Source organism: Physeter macrocephalus, chromosome 16 (genome assembly GCF_002837175.3).
Source record: "Physeter macrocephalus isolate SW-GA chromosome 16, ASM283717v5, whole genome shotgun sequence".
NCBI lineage: Eukaryota > Metazoa > Chordata > Mammalia > Artiodactyla > Physeteridae > Physeter > Physeter macrocephalus.
Window position 1 is genome coordinate 72,910,999 of NC_041229.1, and position 6,000 is coordinate 72,916,998.

Genomic DNA, 6,000 nt, shown 5'->3' on the forward strand with positions numbered 1-6,000 from the left:
ATGCTTCCCTTCTCCTTTAACCATGAGGTCTTGAATGAAAATTGTGCCCCTAGTGCTTCACCTTGTTATCCATGCCACCTGCTTCTAGACCTGAGCATCCTGCTGGCTGTCAGCCACAAGTGCTGCATCTCTGCCGTCCTCCTGCTCTGGTAACCCTATCACTCAAGCCCAGAACGCATTAGCTGTTGTGTGTCCTGCTCAGTGTCTGTTCCTACTGGTGGCTCTTTTCAGAAGGGGCAGCTGTAATCTGCACAGCTCCCTTGAACTGGAGCGCCCAGAACTGGAGCTTACTGTGTGTGTGTGTGTGTGTGTGTGTGTGTGTGCGTGTGCGTGTGCGTGTGTGTGTGTGTGTGTGTCCAGCCTCAGCCTGATCATTGAGGTACAGCACAGCTCCCAGTTGTGGCTGCCTGGCAAGCTCTCTATGGCCACCTTGCTCTGTACCCATCTTACCCCTCTATGGCCCATCCCTCAGCATGGCTACATTCCTTGTATGGTGGATGGATATTTATTGTGGTGAGAGCAGGATCTGTCTTTTCTTGGGATCTTCTGTCCTAAGCAAACAGCAGTGCCCCCCATACTTCTTTCCTGGCTCTCTTACACCATTAATGCAACCTATTGAGATCCAACCATATGCTATTTATGAGATATTAATTTAAAACCTAAGGATACAAAAAGATTAAAAGTAAAGGAATGGAAAAATATTCACCAGGCAAACACTAACCAAAAGGAAGAAATGTAGTTATTGATATATTAATATTTATGGTTATAAGATGTACACAGGAGTTTTTAGTTATAAAAATGATTATTACATTTTTGTATTTGTAGAAAAATGTTAAAAACATAATTTTAAAAGAACCATTTATAATATCAAAACTGTAATTGGGAAAAAATCTGAAAGAATGTATAAACTTAAGAAAAATTTTTTGAATGACATTAAGGATTACCTAAGTAAATGAAGTGATAGCATATGTTCATGGATAGGAAAATTTAACATTATAAAGATGAATTCTCTTCAATTTCTCTATTATATAGTCAGTGCAACTCCAATAAAAATCTCAATAGGATTATGTGAAGCTTTGATAAACTGATTTTTAAATTTACAAAGAAGCATCAAGAATAGACAATATGCTTCTGAAAAAGAAGCATAAGCAGAGAGGACCTGCACTTTATTATGAAGCTGTCAGTTAAGACTATATGGTACAAACCTAGGGAGAGACAAATTGACCAGTAGATTAGAAAAGACAGCCCAGAAACAGATTCACTCAAATACCAAACTGAAATACAGTAGAGCTAGCATGGGAGCTAAATGGGTAAAGGAGGAACTTTTTATTAAATAAAGCCAAGAAAAAATTGTTATTGTAGCAGAGGGGTTTTTTGGTGTCCACCAAAAACAAATAATAAAATGTCTTACTCAAGGTCACATTTTCAATAGATGATTCTGACCCTTAACTTCTATATACAATTCTCATTGTGTTACCTTTAAGAAGCTGCTTAACTCCCTTGGGTCTTCATTTCATCATTCATAAAATTGGAATAGCATCTACCTGCAGTTCTTCTTAGGCTGTCGAAGCAGGGAGAAGCAAAGAGCAAGCTTTTAACATTTTGGTTTCTGGTTTTTGAAGTATCACATAGGATGAAGGGGAAAGAAAAGAAATGTGACATTCCACATGGCGCCACTAGGTGGCAGTCGATGATTACTGTGGGGCTCGTGTCACCCTTGACTGGCCAGCAGGGGGCTGACGTCCGTGAAGTTTGGAAAGCGATCCAATCTGAAGTAGGATAGCAAAGGGACCCATGTTACTTCTGGGTGGTTATTCATGGATGGTGGTAAGGACAGCTATTCCTGACAGTGCAGGGCAGTGTCTATGAAATCAACCTCTGGAATGGTCATTCCCAGTCTCAGATCCTGGATCTAACAGGATTACTAACTTAACTTTGCTACCAGTTACGTTGCTTAACCTTACTGACCCTCAGTTTCTTCACGTGTGAGATGGTGGTGCCCGCTTATGGGGTTGTTGTGAGGTCCTCAAACACAAGTGAGTGCTCAGCACATGGTAAGAGCCCTAGGATTGTCAGCAACGTGCTCATCTTCGTCACCATCATCTTTATTATCCCATTCCTTTCCCACACTTCAAAGCCTCTGAATCTTGGTCCTGAAATTCAAGTCCCCAGGGCCAGCAGGGTCTGAAGCTGCTCAGGCCACGTCTGCCCCTGTGAGTCTTTGGCGCAGAGCACTGGGCCCGACCTGGCTCTTCAGGGCGAGCCCGTTTCCACTTCTGTTGCTGCATCTCTGTTAGAGTAGATACCTCGTGTAAACATGGGCTGTAAACTGTAAAGCCCTCTAAAGATGTAAAGCATTGTTATAGCTGGTATATTTCTCTCAACTCTTACAGGGCTACTGGGTAAGAAGAAAAGAATGAGACTCATGGCCCTTGGGTCCCCGCTGAGGGCAGTTCCCCTTCACGGCTTCCTAGCTTCAGGGAGCCCAAGTGACTCCCATGTCACCCTCTCCTTCCCGAATTCCTGCTGAGGCCTGGCTGCCACCTGGTGAGGATTGCCAGTCTGGTTTTCTCTGGCTTCCCTCTGCCATGTTTGGCCAGTGCAGGGTGGGTAGGGGGTGTGTGAACCCCATGGTGATGGGTTGGGCAGCCAGCTGAGGAGGAGGAGGAGGAGGAGGAGGGCAAAGGTGCAGGCCCAAGACTGGGTTCCGCTTCGGCCGGCAGCTCCCTGAGGCGGGAGTTGCTAGAAGGAGGACACCCGTGGGGCTGGGGCCCTACAGTTCTCTGTACTAAACCAGCTCCTGATATGGGGCCAGACTTAAGAAAACCAGTACTGGGGGGCTTCCCTGGTGGTGCAGTGGTTAAGAATCCGCCTGCCAATGCAGGGGACATGGGTTCAAGCCCTGGTCTGAGAGGATCCCACATGCCACAGAGCAACTAAGCCCGTGCGCCACAACTACTGAGCCTGCGCTCTAGAGCCCACGAGCCACAACTGCTGAGCCCACGTGCCGCAACTACTGAAGCCCGCGCGCCTGGAGCCTGTGCTCCGCAACAAGAGAAGCCACGGCAATGAGAAGCTCGCGCACGGCAACAAAGAGTAGCCCCCACTCACCGCAACCAGAGAAAGCCTGCGTGCAGCAACGGGGACCTAACGCAGCCATAAATAAATAAATAATTTTTTTTTTTAAAAAAAAGGAGTGGGTTTCCCTGGTGGCGCAGTGGTTGAGAGTCCACCTGGCAATGCAGGGGACACGGGTTCGTGCCCCGGTCCGGGAAGATCCCACATGCCACGGAGCGGCTGGGCCCGTGAGCCATGGCCGCTGAGCCTGCGCATCTGGAGCCTGTGCTCCGCAACGGGAGAGGCCGCAACAGTGAGAGGCCCGCGTACCGCAAAAAAAAAAAAAAAAAAAGGAAACCAGTACTGGGGAGCTGGGCTCATGCCCAGTTTACAGATAACTGTGCAGTTTGCAGTTATGCTTTAGGAGAATGGAGGGGAGGGGCTTGCTGGAGCAGAATATGTTCCAGAGTATAAAGATCTGTGCAGTATCGAGCCACCTTCTCACATGCCTTTCAAACGCTGAACTGTTCCTGCCTCAGAGGCACTCTGTGTGCGGGCCTACCAGTGCTCTGTGCTTGCCACTCTTCTCTGCCACCTGGACCTGCCTTTATCCTTTAGGCCCAGTCAAGTTCCCTTCTTGGAATACATCCCAGCTCACAGGACACTTTTCTCGGCTGACTCCTGCAGCCCCTGCGAGCCACCCCATAGAAGTGACACAGCATATCCTGCTCTATAATGATATTCATGAGTCTGTCCTCCAGGTTGGAAACTCCCCAAGAGCAGGGACCACGTCATTCAGTCATTGGTTCATTCATCCATTTGTTCAACAAATATTGATTGAGCACCCGTTGCCTGGAGGGCCCTGTTTTTGGTGCTGGTATTTGCACAGGAAGCCAGGCCTGAAATCCGGCTCCTGACTCCTGCCTGGCCCAGTGCTCTTTCCAACACCCCCTCTTCCCCACCCTCATCCCCCAGAGCCCGGCCCCCTGGTTGTACCTCAGGCAGGCAGTGTTCAGGACCCACCTTCCTCTCAGCCCAGACAGGCAATCCCCTGTGTTTGGAGGACTGGGAGGCACCTCTCCACCATCTCTGGACGCTACCAATCAGGGAGCAATAGGGACACATCCTTTCCTCTCCGGCCTCTGCAGCCTCCCACGGTGTCCATGGGCACCAGGTCCAGGCTCGCCGGGCCTGGCTGGAGCCCTGGTCAGCCACTCCTGGCCACGTGACCTCGGGCAACTCTCGCTATCTCTCTAAGCCATGGTTTCCTCACCTCTAAAAAGGAGGTAGCAAGAGTATCTTCTCCCTGAGGCCCTGTGAGAGTTTTCTGAGATTCTGCACGTTCGAGAAATGGTAGTTCCTGTCCTCCCCTGCCCCACTCCCAACCATAGGCCCGAGGGCTGCAGTCTACTCCCATCCACGGCAAGTCAGGTCCCAACTTAGCAGACTCGGAGTTAGGAGGCCCATCTCTCTCCTCTAGTGCCCAGCCCTAGATAGAGTAATAATAATAATAATAATAATAGTAATGTCTCTCTCTTTGGTAGTACGTACTCTGTTCCAGGCACTGTTACAAGCACTTCACATGTATTAACTCGCATAATCTTCACTACAGCCATATGAAGGGAGTACCATTATCACCCCCCTTTTCCAGATGATGAAAGTGAGAGACAGAGAGGTTAAGCAACTTGCCCAGGATCACACAGCTAATAAGTAGCCATCAGAAAGCAAGAGATATTCTGTGTAATTATTGTAGCACTCGTTGCCACAGCAATGGCCAAGGTAAGCCTAGGATATGTGAAGTGGGGCATAAAAGATGTCCAACACACATAGGCCCCTTCCCAGGGCACCCAGATGCCCTGTGAGCCCAGCCTCTGCTGTCTCATGCTCCATTTGGGCCCACTGGGCTGTGCTGCCTGCTGTCAGAAGCGGGTGGTCCATGCCCCCTCTCCTGGGTACACAGGGCTTCCAGGGAATTCTCCCAATTTGCCTGAGCCCACAATCATTTGCTGCTCTTTGAAGTGAAAACCACCGTGCTCACACACCCTCCAGGAGTAAATCATCAGGTTCCCAAATATGTTTCCGTGTGTAAATTTCCTCCAAAACGTTTAACTCTAAGCACTTCCTAAATTGCTTATGACAGTCCGAAATGCCATGTTCCATCCTGCTTCTGTTCTAAGGATCAAAGCAGAGGCAGCAGCCAGAGAAATGCTGGGCTGCGGGGCTGTTCAGGACAACTCAGCCACCGGGGGCGGGGGGTGGGGGGATTTCTTAAGAGCCCATAGCACCCTCAGCTCACTCAGGGCTCTCGGTGGCACAGAGACAGAATCAGGAGGGCAGGGCTCACGTCTGCTGTCTCACCACTGAGGTTCTGTACAAGATTTCATTTGGAAGGAGGTTCTGTGCTAAAAATAAAAATTGAAAACTACTGGGCTACATTATCACTAAGGTCTTCATGGGCTCCCATCTCCTGGGGTTCGTTTGTTCATTCCACAAATATCACTTGAATGCCAGGACCTCGAAGGCACAGAAGATCCCGTGGTGGATAAATGTTATAGTCTCTGCCCTCATGGAGGTCAAACCCCAGATGGAAAAAGACAAAAAGCAAGAAAACAATGATTAAATAAAATAATTATACAATGTGGTGGGTACCATGAAGGAAATCAACGTGGTGATGGGATCTGGAGTAACCTGGGGCCTTCTCTGAGAAGTTTAAGCTGAGCCCTGGAGGACGAAAAGGAACCAGACTTGGCGAGAACCAGGGGAAGAGCATTCTTGGTGTGGGGAACCGCAAGTGCAAAGGCCCTGTGGCAGAAAAGAGGTAAGCATCTACTATGGCTGGAGCAGAACGAGGGAGGGAGAAGGACGGCCTGAGTTGGGTTTATTCTAAATGCACAGTCATTGAAGAGTTCTAAGCAAGGGTGAGCTACTATCCATTTACAGTTA